We start from the raw sequence: 14,229 nt of genomic DNA on the forward strand, positions 1-14,229 counted from the left end.
TCAACGGTTTGACTGGCAGTTACTCGTAACACTTAAGAGGTGAACAGATCGTGTTAACATACTGGACTACAAATAGGGGTGAAATGACCTCATATTGCTTCATGATGAACAGCTAAGCTACTGCAGAGCTATCAGACAACAGCAAGGGATTTAAATAAAGACTCCTTTTACTTTGAGGCTTCGGGGAGAACTTATAGCAGCCTTTCCAGTAACTAAATGACCCTACAAGAAAGCTGAAGAAGGACTTCTTACAAGTGCATGTAGTGACAGGACAAGGGGGAATGGCTTTAAACTGAAAGAGGGGAAACTTAGGTTAGGTTTTAGAAAGAAATTCTTTACTATGAGGGTGGTGAGGCATTGAAACAGGTTGCCCAGAGAGAAGCTGTGGGTCCCTGGAAGTGTTCAAGGATAGGTTAGGTGCGGCTTTGAGCAACTTGGTGTAGTGGAAGGTGTCCCTGCCCATGGCAGCGGTGTTGGAACTAAATGGTCTTAAGGTCCTTTCAAATCCAAACCATTCTATGATTCTACAATTCAAAATGTGTGTTTCAGCAACCAGCAGATAAACACGCTGGAAGAAAAACTGTGACTTGTGGAAAAGACATGGAATTAGGCAAAGTTTCCTACATGGAAAGGGGCCCAAGAGAATCAGTTTACTTGGGCAGCTTGTTCATTCTAGGCAGATCTGCATATGTATGGCCCATGATGCTCAGCATGAAAACTGCAACAATTCTTTTTAAAGGCAAAATTGTAAAACTTCAAAGAGTATTTTTCTGTGCGATGAGATGAAACATCCAGTTTCTCTTTCAAAATGTCATGTTTTGACCTGAAACTTTATGTAATTATGTTTGTTCAGGAAGACGGCTGTCCCACCAGCTAAGAAGTGTATGAAATGTTCCTCTCTATGCAATGGGTCATTCCCTGACTTGATGACATTTTACTGAGAAACTGTCTCAGCCTGTTCCCATTTGGACACTTAGGGTATCTCCTGACTGGTAGCAAATCAAACCTTGTCAGTGACAAGCAGCCTATTCCATTTCTTTAAAGTCTTTCTCAGAGAAAGCACTATGAAATCCAGAAAGAAAACAGCAGTACAGCTGTCAGCATCTTGAATGAAAACTGTGTGAATGAACCTTTCCTGTATTTCAAGGAACCAGCCACTGAAACTGCTAAATTCACTTTGAGACAAAATGTTTGTGCCAGAAGTCTAAGACTTACTTTTTGTAAGTGAACCTTTTGCTGTCTGTCTCAGAAACTGCATACCTGTGTTAAAAGCTTTTAAATAACTGTTGAATGCTTTTGTTCCACCAGCGAAGTCATGTTTAGCCTCTGATTGTCAAAAGCACTTAGATAATGAGCACCAATTGATTCCCCCATAAAGGAATAGAGAGGAAGAGAGATCCTCAGTCCTCGTTTTGAAATCCTTCCACTTAAATCACAGCAATAAGAAAAGCATTTGCAAGCTGCACATTGGAGATGGCTTAGTTTATACATTTTGTATTGCTTTTATTTTGACTTAATGGGCATGCTGTAAAGGCCAGAGTCTCAATGGGATACAAGCTATCTGAATGGATGCAGAGAATCTCTTAGGTGAGAGCTGGAGAGAAACCAAGTAGAAGATAGGCAGGTGAGCAGGCAGTATCCTGGCTGGTACCCTGCTCTCTCAAAAGAGCATGTATGCTTCGCTATAGATGAAACTCCTTGCATCCAAGTGGCAGTTTTCCATTAACCTCCAGGGGCACTGTAGCAGGCCTTGTGTTCAAAATCATGACCAAATTATGGAGCCAGTGCATTCCCTCTGTTAACAGCAATATGCTCTCATCAAAGGATAGCCACAAGAATGACCAAAGTGCTCAAAACCAAGAGTTATGGTCAAAGACTCCAGTGGGCACAATCTGTTTATCCTAACAAAGACAAGGCTAAGGGGGAGCTTAATCACAGTTTACAAGTAACTACATGGGGAATGGCAATGGCATAATAAACAGCTCATCATTCTAGCACATGAATGTATGAGAAGAGCTGATATCTGAAAATGGAAACAGGATAAATTTAGACTAGAAATCAGGTACAAATCTTTAGCAGTGGGGTTATTCAACCTTTGGAAGAACTTAAACTTGCCAAGATGTGGGTGGATTTTTCATCCCTGCAAGATTTTTTTTATTTAGTTCCAACGTAATTCAGGGAATTGCTATTGACTGTGCTATACAGGACGTCAGGCTAATGAATAGGAATGTCCCTTTTGGCTGTATTATGTACAAATCCGTTCTGGTGGAAGCACAGAGCATTCTGCCTCTGCAAAATCAGGAAACGTATTTGAATACTTGAGCATGGATTTTGGCTAGAGGTAGTTAGGAATTTTTCACTGAAATGCTGTTCCACTGTGAAGAGTAATTTCCAAGGGGGAAAAAAGCATGATGGCATTTTTTTAAGTGTCGTATCTTTTCTGATGAAGAATTAAAATCAAAAATTGCTATTTTAGTTCATGTTAGTTGACCTGAATAAGAGCATTGTGTTTGTTTTGACACTGATCTAAATTATTTTGCTTCAGATCAATATTAAATAAATATAATATTAAATAGCATTTCGCCATAGGTAAATGTTACCTTTATAGAGCTTACTTTCTTTCATAAGCTGGGTGTTTGGTCGAACATGTTTCTCTAATGTGTTTTCAGGAGTCATATGACACACCTGAGCTAATTAAGTCGTATGACTCACCTGAGCTTAATAAAGACAGCTTTATTTTGGTCCTGCCTGTCTGCCTGCTATGGAGATGGGAGGCACACTGGATTGAGAGAATAAGAAGATAAAGTTTAATGTTGAAGTACAGCTGAGTAACCAAACCACTTTTTTTCTGAGAAAGTCAGTTGTTTTAACTGAATATGCCAAAATGGGACATTTTGACATTTCTGACTGCACTTTGCTCTTTGGAATTTGTTCTGTTCTGCTTCCGGGTGAAGCCAAGAAGTGCAGAAGATTTGACTGTGAATTTTACTCAGTTCCTGTTTTCAGATTCAGATTTCAGGTTTTTAAACTTGTTCATAAAAGACTCAAGGTCTTCTATGCTTATGCAATACCAGGTCTACTATGCTTACGCTTTTGCTTTATTATAAAACAACTTTTATGGAAGGAAAGGATACAGATGCTATATCAAGACATGTAAAAGCTGAAGAAACAGGTGAAACATGGAAGGTCAAGTTATCACAAGCAGTTCACATAAAAATCAAAATTTGGGCACTCCTTGTCTCATCTGTCCTCCAATATTTGCCCTGGAAGGGAGCACCCAACTTTCAGTGTTAACTGTTTTCAAAATAAGATTTCAAACTATTCCCAACCCTCCTTTAAAATGCTGCCTTCTCTCTGCCCTCAAAAATATTGCTGTAGGCCCAGGCAAGTTTGGCAGTCTCTCCAGGAATTAATGTAGAGTTTATTGAGTTTTGAGTTGTTTGCCTTTCACAAGGCACTTGTGGAAGTAGAGACTGGTACTAAATATTTGGAGCGTAGAGACTGAGGTGGTGGATACTGGAAGGAAGCAGACAGGAATCAAAATGTAGGATAACCATGGTATCAGATGACACCAGAGTGTGACCATGGCAGTAGACATGGCATAAGAAAGAGTCGTACTGGAATTAGTTAAGAAAGAACTGTGAGTTTTGAACTTCCTCTTAAAATAAATGAACATCTTCACTGTTTGTTACCTGGAGGAAAACGTTCCATCTTCTCATTTTATTTATCCCTCCTTTTTCGGCTAAACATAAAGAGATAAATTTAGTGAAGTACGAATCTGGGTGGTTTTTATTGTCGAGAAAACACGGCAGGATAATTTATGATGCTAACCTTTTTTTTAATTGTTCAAATATTCATTAGAATGGGGATGCTGTAGGGGGTTTCTTTTCTGTTGTGAAACATTTTGTGAAAGCAATGCCTGGCTGTTTCTTTTCAGTTGACCATCTCAACGGAATTAAAAACGGAAAAAGAATTTCAAAATTCCAGTTTTATCTGTAAGACGAATTTTGTGACATTGTCATTGACTGATTTGTACTTAGAAGTGGATTTGCTAAGAACAGTTCTAATGTAAATGAAATTGTAAGCTTTCAGGTCTTTTTTTAAACCTGATCAAAGTGCCAGGGTGTTGGAATGTTTTATGAAGGAAAATGTTCTGACGATTTTTTGGACTTAAAATTATCTTCCTTATCATGAATAATTTAAATGTAAAATTAATGTAACCCCCGCAGGTTTTCAATTTTAGGAAAAATCAGTGGTATGTTACATTCTGAAACATTATTCAAAAGGAGTTCCTTTATCTTCCCAGTAATCTAGACAGTCTTACCTAATTTCTTTCCACATCTTCTTTAAGAAAGGATGTTTCTGAGGTTTCATCAGCAAACAGTGCACAGAAAGCAAATGTAGAACAATTTTGTATGGTGAAACAGCGTATCAATCAACTTACTCAGTAGACAGATTACTATTCACAGTATGTCTGGTCAAATAGTCTTATTTTTCCAGATACTGTGGCCTATTACGCAGTGTCCTGTGGTTACTTGGTAAGCAACTCAGGTCACTCCTTTTCATTCAAATAGGGTTATTTTTTGTGGTTGAACTACTGAAGTAAAGAAGATTAATTATGAATTCAGCTGTTTCTTCTGTTTGTGAATCATTCATGAATTAGTCCTGATCTCTATGAATGCCATTTTTATTTGTCAGTAGTCTCTGAATATTTCCAATGAATAACTTAAAGCTTAAGGGGGTTTTGAGCACTGTTTGCCTTGAGATTATTCATTATTTATGTTGAACTATTAGACACATGACATAATTTAAGCAACTTGTCTGGATGCCCAGCATATTTTAATTATGGGAAGTTAAAAAAAAACAAAACAAAACTACACCAAAAAAAGCAAACCATAAACAGCAAAACAAAATGAATCTGGTAAAATGCTGCAGTCCAATAGAATTGGAATTTATTTGCAGAATGGGTAGCAGAGCATGTATCTGACCTTAGAACATTTTCCTTGAGGATTTGGTAACTTTCTCACAAACAAAATCTCATCTTATTTGTCAAATAAATTGTTATAAATCAGGTATTAGAGTAGATTTTCTGTAATGGAAGCGTGTAAAATATGTAAATATACATTTATAATTGTATTTATGCACCCTCTTTTATATGATAATGTTGATTTAGTACTCCACTGAGGTCCCCTTTGGTGTTTACATTTGCTTTCTCCTGTTGTTTGGTACCTAATTACTCATTCAAGATGTGCATTATTCAAATGATAGCCTATTGCTTTCATTTGTGCTTTCTTCCTTTACAGTTAATAGCACTATGACAGTTTTGCCAATGAAGAAGTTAGGCATGTTTAATTCTCCTACATCAGAACTCCACTCCCCTGTCCTCATCCCACCCCTTCAAATGCAAAACAAAATCAGCAGCTGCTTAGACCCAAAGTTTTATTTCTAAAATGCAAGTAATGTGACTTTGAAATCCGTCTGCCCAGCAGAGAAAAGGTTGGGATTATTTCACGTTAGCTCATTTCCGATGCTGAAACTATTGAAAAAAAGCCTTATAACTTCATAAGTAGTCCTAGTGTCCAAACATCTTACACATGGTGCCTGCTTCAGAGTACTGCACAGCCTGCTGAGCTGTGACCCAGTGATTGTTATACATTCCAGGTGCTATAGCAGGTTCAGACTGCATGCTGTTATTTCCCAAGCTTCGCCAAGACACATACACAGAGAGATCTTGTGTCCAAGAACAAAATTTTGACTTGTTGGCACTAAAAACCAACTCTCCAAAATATTAAAAAGCCTCTGGCTCTTTCTAGACATGCAAAGCATTTGCTAGGTGTCAGATATTTTGAGGGATGTTCTTTGTGGGATTTATTATTTATTGGAGAATTGTATCAGAAATACCTACTGAGGGAAATAAACAAGTTTCAAGCAATATGAAAAAGGGTAGATCACAGTGGATATGGATTTTTCAGAGGTCCTGATCATTTACAGTTCCACCAGAAATGAATGGAAACAGCAGCTGCTCAGCACCTCTGTAACATCAGACCCTCTAGGAATTAGAATAGCCATGGCAATTGCAATTACACCATCAGGACTAAATTGCTGGACCTATACATTTTTTTTACTTCACTGCTATTTTCTGAAAAGTGCTTTACAAAAAACGGTGTCTTGGGGATTTCCATTTTAATGCACCTCAGTGACTTTGTGGCTCACTTGTTCCCTCTCAGGGCAAGAGCACATTGTGCTCTTATATCAGAGACATTGAAATTAATCCTTTCTTTTCACCTTTTTATTCCTCAGAGGTGCTATCAGTAAATGTTTTGGAGGGTCAAATTCTGTTTTGTAATGGCACCTGCTATTCCTGTCCTGTTATGAGGGAAAAGAAATACAGGGCTGTAGTTAATGGAAGGATGCATGCAATGACAACTATCACATGATTTTGGGAAGGAGGGTTGTGAAGAAATGAACGCTGTATTGGGGATATAAGAAAGAGCTGTATTTATAAGGCACCTGGTGCATTTCTCTCATTCTCGTCAGAAGTAGTGAAGCAATGGCTAAAATGTTCAGTCTAAGTCTGGGTACTGTGATTCAGCAGGAATTTGGATCAGGAGAAGAGCATCTGAAGGAAAGTTAAGGAAAACATTGACTGGGACGTACCGAAGGAAACAGGGTGTTTAGTTTCTGCGGGTCGGGAGCAGCTGGCAGCAGGACTGTGCAGGTAGAGTTAGCCTTTTTCGGTGCTTCCCAGCCCTGTGTTCACTGTTTGCATGGTGACTCTAGAAAAGCCTTCCACACATTTTGTTGGCCAGAGCCTGAATATTCACACAGCAAAGAAGAGCAAGAGCATTTTCTCTGCTTCATTTTCTCACGAGATATTTTGAAAGGCCCTGGCTCTATCCTTATTCTGCTTAAACTTGGCTTTCTACTGAAAAAAATACCAAAAAAAAAAAAAAAAGAGAGAACCTCTAAATCTGGATGAGAAAACAAATTTCTCTACTGCTCTGAAATGATAGCAGCATCTCTGTTCAGATGGTCCTGTTTCAAAACAAGTTCTGACAGAGCTGCCTCCTGTCGCTGTTCAGTATGAGCAAACTTCTCACTTGCAGACAGTGAAGGAAAACAACCGTGTGTAACAACAGACTCTCTGGCAACAGCGGAAGATCCTTTGTAAAACAAAAGTTGGGCTTCCTGTCTCGAACGGTTTCAGACTTGGTGCTATTCTAAATGGGGACGTAGTGCTGAAGCGCTCAAAAATGTTTCTAAATTAATAACCTAGGCTGGAAAGGGAAGGATTGGGTCAGCAGAATCTTGTCATTAATTTCCTAGCAACTCAGAGTGCGGCGTCCTTTTCTGACCGCATTTCCCAGTGTTTCAGTGTGTCAGAGCAGGCCTCTTGAACCAGAATACCTGAACGGTAAAAATAATAATAATGGACAAGAAAACCACAAGCTTTTTTAAGTGTGGATCCGTGCAGAAACTGAATCCTTTGCCTGCAGAGCGTTTCATTCCTGGTGAGCCAACGGAAGAGTTTCATTGTTGAACTCTCTGACTTTCTTCCTAGCCCTGCAATCTTGTTTGAGTAAAATAGTAGACTGTAACACTAGCTGATGCATTGGCGCCCTCTTGACAGGACGTGTATGTGTCACCTCATTCCCTTCAGTGGATGCCTTGCCAGCAGGCTTTTGATTTCCAGGGTTTTTTGTTGCAAATTACAGCTCCCCAGTGTCAGCTTTAACCCTGCCTCTGTCTTTTAGTGTTATCTGTACTCTTTTTAATTAGGTGGTGCAATTTATTCCCCTTAAATCAGTGTGACGTGGTAAAAGGACCATACTCGGTGCCAAAATTTTGTTAGTAAAACGGCATTTGATTCCCAATAAATTGTGCTGTCCCTTCTTTGTCGTGGTGTAGCCCATGATAGTTTAGACATCTTTGCTGACTTCATGCTTTGTTATGACAGCTTGCTTGTCCCTCCCAGAGACGGGTAGCAATCTTTTCCTCATCCATAGTTATTCTATGGCATTTCAGAATGTACTCTGCAGCTGTGTTAAATAGATGCAGAACCTCTCCATTCCATTACCAGTGAGACCTCTCCCTCTTTTTAATAGTACTTGTTAAATCAGGATCATTTAGCTGTCTCTGGGTTTGGCCTGCAGTTCTCTGCGTATTTAGTTAATTTCAGGGAGAGTGCAGATGTTAGAGGAAATCTCATTCCTGAGTAGCATTAGTACAGAACATAGTTTTACTGCCCTTTTTACAGGACTCTCATATTTCTTACTGAATGAACTGATAAGAAGGAAGGGAATGGAAGAAAGACAACTTAATGCATGCACATTCTTTCAGCAGAAAGAATGCGTTAAGCAAAAAATCCTAGCAACAGATGGCTCAGATATAGTATGTGGATATGACAGTGAGCTATCTATTTTGGGAAGGGCAATCCCAATGAAGCCAGACTTATATCTGTGTGCTGCCCAAATTTAACTTGGAATTAAAATCCAACTCAATAGCAGCAAGTACCCAACCTGAAAGAAAACAAGTTTATGAAAATGCTTTCCAGTATTTTCTCTCCCAGTGTATTAGACGATGACAGGTTATGTGGTGGTTCATTGAGTTAGGTAGTACCACGTTGAATATAAAGCCAATATTATTTAATGCAGAGTGACTTGGGAGGAGTAGAGGAAATGAAGAACCATGTTGCGAGTCCTAAACAAAACCTCTTTTGTTATTCAGAAGTGGGGAAGACTTCGTTTTGGTGCATGTTAAATAGATACCATGAATACATTTGAGCACTTGTTGGATCTGGGCTTCACAGGTTGCTAACTTGGGAATGAACTTAAAATGATTTACATGCAACCAGTATACTGGTTGCAAATCTGCCAGTTTGATTAGAAGACTGGATATGATACTCCTAATTATAAAGTGAGATTTTCTCTTAGTAGAGAAAATCCTGCTGAGATCCCATTATGATGGATATTGAGATAGTGAAACAATTACAGTGGTCGCCCATATGAATGTTAAAATGAATGAATAAACTCTTGCCAGTGCAAGTTATAATGCTGCTAAACAAACGGGATTAAATCCTGAGGGCAACCAACACATAAAAATGTGTCAATTCTTCAGTCCAAATCAAAGTAAGTAAACTGGACTGAAACTATTGGAACAGTCTGCAAATGCATTTAGTGGGTATCAGAGCCACAGCTTATTCTAGACCTGCATGTGAATTGTTCTAAAATGGACCATCTGGTACAATAATATGCCTCGTTTCATTGTTCTGCACCTTTTATTTCTGTAATTGTTAGAATAGAACCAATCTAGACTGATGAAGCATAAGACAATCTATTATCTCTGCTCCTAGCAGCCCGGCAGAGAACTTGGGTGGGGATATCTTTAATAACTTCAAATCATTAGCTTATCTATATCAATATAGACTTCCAGAAAAGTAAATAACTATGAGCTAGATCACCGATGCCTTCATTTAGCAGAAGAAAACCATCTGTATATATGCTATGATGAGAAGATTCCTGGTTAACATGGTGTGTTGAATAAGATTGTATCCATGTTTTTGAAACCTTGTTCCCTTAGGTTGTAGCCAAGTGTTTATGGAAGGCACATTGCTTTCTAAGATGTTTTCATTTTTTCTCAACCCATTAATCTGTTATCATGCAATGGGGTGTGTTTGAATCCAGTGTTAATAAATATTTGGGAAGAGGCCAAACGCACCATTCTTACATTGATGTAACTCTTATCTAGAAAAACATTTCCAGATTTACTTGGTAAGTGAGTGAGAATCAGGAAGCCAGAAAGGCTGAGTTTTGAACAAGCCACTAATTGGTGTAACTGGAATGTGGTCGTTAACTTTTAGAAATCCGAGGACAAATGAGCCACGAAACATCCTCTTCCATTCCACACTTGCTTTCTCTGTAATTTACTCAAATATAAGTAGTCTTAATGTGGTGGGGCGTATGCCAGGTTTTCATTAGAATTCTAGCATCTGTTCAAGACCAAATGCTGGCATTTTCAGGCGTGTTGGATTTGAAGCCACTCCTTGAAAAACCTGGCTGGGTAACCACAGTTACCTAGATTCCAACGAGGTGCTCAAGCACGTGCCTAACTGGGAAGATGCAAATGGTGACACTGGTGGTGTTGGGAGTTGGCCTGTGTTGTAGCAATGTTTTGCCACCCTTGCAGACTTCACCCAGCACCTAGGCTGCTTTGGCAGCGCAGCTTTGCAAACTCTGTTTAGACGATCCTCCAGAAATTATCAGTTCAAAGAAGATGCACATGGTTTTTGGCAAGGAGCCCTTTAGCACTGATGTATTCAGTAAAAGAAAACTGGATGTTTCTGAAGTTTTCGTGTAAAAAAAAATGTGGGCATCTGAGATTTTAGGAGGCAAACAGGTGCTTTGAGAATACCTTTCGTACTTGAGTTGCAGTGTAGGTACCTGAGTTATATTTCTGGCAATGGCTCATATTCAAATACTTAACTGAATCAGACCATAATTGAAAAAGTAAGAAGTATAAATGCATTAAGGCTTAATGTTACAGCAACTTCAATTAATGATCCAATTCTGCTTAGTTACAAACCGTAATCAAGAAGATGCAAAATAGCTGTTATATGCAGTCACATGTAATAGTGTTATTTAACATGTGACCCAGCAGCTTATACTATCTAGTGCAGATGTTTTCAATTGAAATAAGCACATAAAACTTGCCATCTCCTGGCACAACTGGTGAAATGTTATTTCTGCAAGAAAAATAAATTCAGTGCTGCACAGGCATTTCATCTGTTACAGCCATGATCCATAAAACCGGAAAACTTCTCTATACTGAAAACCTACCTGACTGAAAAGGAATGAGAACAAAGGGCATTATTCACCTTTATCTTTTATTTCTAAGTGTCTCTGACATCTTAACATATACAGGGGTTGGATTTCTTTATGTAGTAAGAGATCAAATACTGTGAATTTTGTTGTAATTGGTTTTAAATAAAATTTCCTCTGAAAAATTGCATTAATATTAATAGAGCTCTGTTCCCCACCTGTCTGAGCCAACTTGATGTGTGATTTGTGCAATGCTATAAAAAAGGCAAACGATTAATTACTTGGCTATTAGCAAAGTGAAACATTACAGGTATTCACTTGCTTTAGGGTTTTAAGTCCAGTGTCTTGGAGACTCCAGCTTAGAGAATGAGGTTTTGCCCCAGCAAAACTCCTCTTGTCGTTTCAAAGCAATACAGTTCTTCTGCTGTTTCTCTGGCTGCCTGTTCCATAGGCTGAGCCACTATGGAGTGAATCTGTTGTAGAAGTGGCTGCACTTCTGAGTGGGTGAAGTTAAATGGAAGTGTTCTACAATGAAGTAATTTTCATAGCACTTTGAGATCTTTCTGAAATGCTTAAATGTCGAGGAGTAATTTTTAATTATAGGTAGGAATAATTCTATTTATGTGAAATGACTGCTTATATTTTAGTAGACAATTGTCTTACTATAAAATAGCAATAGTGAGTTATTTAAATACAGCACTAGTTAAATATCAGATATCTTTGCTCTTAATTATTTTGTTTTATCCCACTGGAGCGGTAAGCAGCTGCGTTACAATACAGCCAGCTCCTCTGCAATTATGAAGATGCTTCAGTGTGCTAACTGTTAAATTCCTTGATTTGTGGGGACTTAAGTCAGGCTGTCTGAGGAAACAGGAGACAGTCATGTACGCGTGATATTGGAACCAATTAACTTCTTACAGAAGCACAAGCTAGTTGGACATCAAGCCAAATTTTTTTAGCCTTTGCTGCATCTTGCAAAGTCCACCTGCATAAGAAATGATGGCACGCCGTCTCCCAGTGGGATTTAGTGGTGAATCCTGCCTTAGGAGAGCAAAAGACAAGCTGTGATTTATGTGTATGGAGGGAGGTTACTACCCACTTCTGCCTACACTTAATTTGTGGAATCTCCCTTTCAGTACATTGAAGATGACATTTGCCAATGAGAGTACAGGGAAGGTTTTTCCTCTCCAACTTTTCCTTAAGTCACAAAATAAAAACAGAGCCAGATGCTAACTAGAGAGTATAATACTTTGAAGCAGAAGTAATTTTTCTCTTTCTGTTTCTGTGTAGTACCTAGTCAATCCGATCATGACAGACACATAGTAAAATCGCAGTAATAATAATCTAGAGTCCACATCGGCTTTATAAGACTGTAATATGATGACAGTATACAGGTGACCCAATGTAGATTGGGTTAGGCCGAAGGTCTGAATAGCCCAATATCCTGTGCCTGACAGAGGTCATTAAAAAATACTTGTAGTACAAGAAGACAGAGCTCATAAGAAGTTATATTGGTGCCTTTGACTACAGGTTGGTGCCCCCTTGCTTATCCTTGATTTTCTTGTTGTCTGCTCCATAACACAGCTGGAAGAAAGAAATAGAAACCGGTGAAAGGATTAAGTGGTTGATTTTAACCACCTGCTTGATATTGTCTCCTTACCCTCCTGTTGCCCTCTTCCTCCAGAGCTACAAATCAGGTGTGGAGTATTAGTACTCTAGCCATTTTCTTGTGACTTTAGCCTAACTGCTGCATGACCTGGTGTTCTACTGAAAGCTCTGGTTTCTGGACTCAAATGACTAGGTAAGGAAATCTATTTTTTGGTAAAAACTACTTTTTAGTAATTTTCTTTGTCCAGGGATTGTAGGGGAAAAAAAATCTCTGAATTCTAACCTAAGTGTGTTTTTAAGGTGCAAAGCCCCAAAGGCAAATAAAAAGGCAAGATTTGTCAGTTTTTTTACTCACCTTATAAACTTGGGAGCAGACTGATTATATTTATTTTTTATTATTATTATTTTATTTTTAGAGCAGTGTATTTTCCTTTTTGGAATCTGCCTCTCCTCTCCCACATGTATAAGTCAGAAGAGAATAACTAGGAAAAAAATGGCAAAAGGTAGTGGGAACAACTTTTAGAGCATCCAAAATGAAGAGTGAAAGGTAAAAAGCAAAAGTAAAATATTTAGAGCAGTGATTTTAATTGCTAAATAGATACTTGCACGTGTGCAAGGTAAGACAAGGGATGTCTGTATATCACAATGTAATCCAGTGCAGGAAGATGGGAAAGCACTTTAAAGAATTTAGTTCAGGTTACAGTAACACTCCGCAGCATGGAGTTCAGCATTGATAATTTACCCTCCCCAAAAGTTAAATGCGTCAGCTAAGGCTGAATGGTGCATTTCTGCACTGCTCTGCAGCACAGGCATCTGCACGCTATAATGTTGTGATTGGTTATGAGGCTTTTATTTGTACAAATTACAGCTCATTTCATGCATGTGTTCTCTTGCTGGCTGCGGTGGCCCCAGCCTGAATTGCCACAGTGCAAGGGTTGCATGGAAATGTCCCTGCTCAGCCCACTCCCTCCCACCTCTTTTGTCCGAGCAGTTGTTCAGCCTGCTGTCACTGCGGGGTACGCAGCGTCAGACCTTAATCAGAATTTACAGACCTCAAATTGCACTGTGGTTTGCCTGCCTTGGGAAGTTATCAGCTAGGTCTTGGTCCAGCCTGGCATGGAACTGAATGTTATTGTTTGGGTGGCTTTGGAAGAATTGAGACAACTTCTGTTGAAGTTCTTTGAGAGGTTTGCAAGTGTAAAACACTTGGGGGCTTGCAGGGGAAAGCTACTTGAATGGTTACTTGCATTTCAGGTACAGCCTGGCACATCTGTCTAAGCTTGTGATACAGCTCTGCGCTTCAGGTCAGGGATAGGTACTAAAGAAAGCAGTGTTAGAAGCCCTTATGCACATCAATTTTACATAAATATGTGTGAGCAAAGACTGCAGATCAGGTTGAAAATTCCCACGGATCTGTACCTGCCATTGTTTTCACCTCAACATCTGTGACCAGAATTTAGATTTGACACGTCCTTGGCTTACAGAAAAAAGTTATGAGTGAAGCAAGGCAAATCTAGAGGCAGCTACAGAAATAGAAATCTTATCTGGTTGTTTACTTGAGGCTGGGAGTTAAATCCAAAGATCCCTAGTTCTGGAGTTTTCCTATTTGGCATTTATTTTGTTGGGCAATGTGTTATCAATGAATATAGATCCGCATTCAAACTGTCCTAAATTATAAAGAAAGCATATATGAAGAAGACCCTTTTGGGATAAGCTCGAGGGTGATGAATGTTCACCATCCCTCCATTATGCTAAAAAGGGGAGGTTTGTGATGAAAGCACTGCAATATGTAAGCAAAACTCAA

The 14,229-nt window shown here is 38.9% G+C and overlaps 1 long non-coding RNA gene across 1 annotated transcript in view; it reads left to right on the forward strand.

The window, feature by feature from the left end:
- The first annotated feature begins 12,519 nt into the window (after window positions 1-12,519).
- The window catches only part of LOC130592755 (uncharacterized), a 62,550-nt gene continuing 60,840 nt past the window's right edge, over window positions 12,520-14,229 (forward strand). The window contains exon 1 of the long non-coding RNA XR_008970646.1: window positions 12,520-12,618. This is a non-coding gene — a long non-coding RNA (uncharacterized LOC130592755). The remainder of the gene's footprint in view (window positions 12,619-14,229) is intronic.

This window comes from Pezoporus wallicus, unplaced genomic scaffold, assembly GCF_028554395.1.
Source record: "Pezoporus wallicus isolate ANWC-B61680 ecotype Strahan unplaced genomic scaffold, APGP_CSIRO_Pwel_v1 contig_8721, whole genome shotgun sequence".
In the NCBI taxonomy this organism is placed as follows: Eukaryota; Metazoa; Chordata; class Aves; order Psittaciformes; family Psittacidae; genus Pezoporus; species Pezoporus wallicus.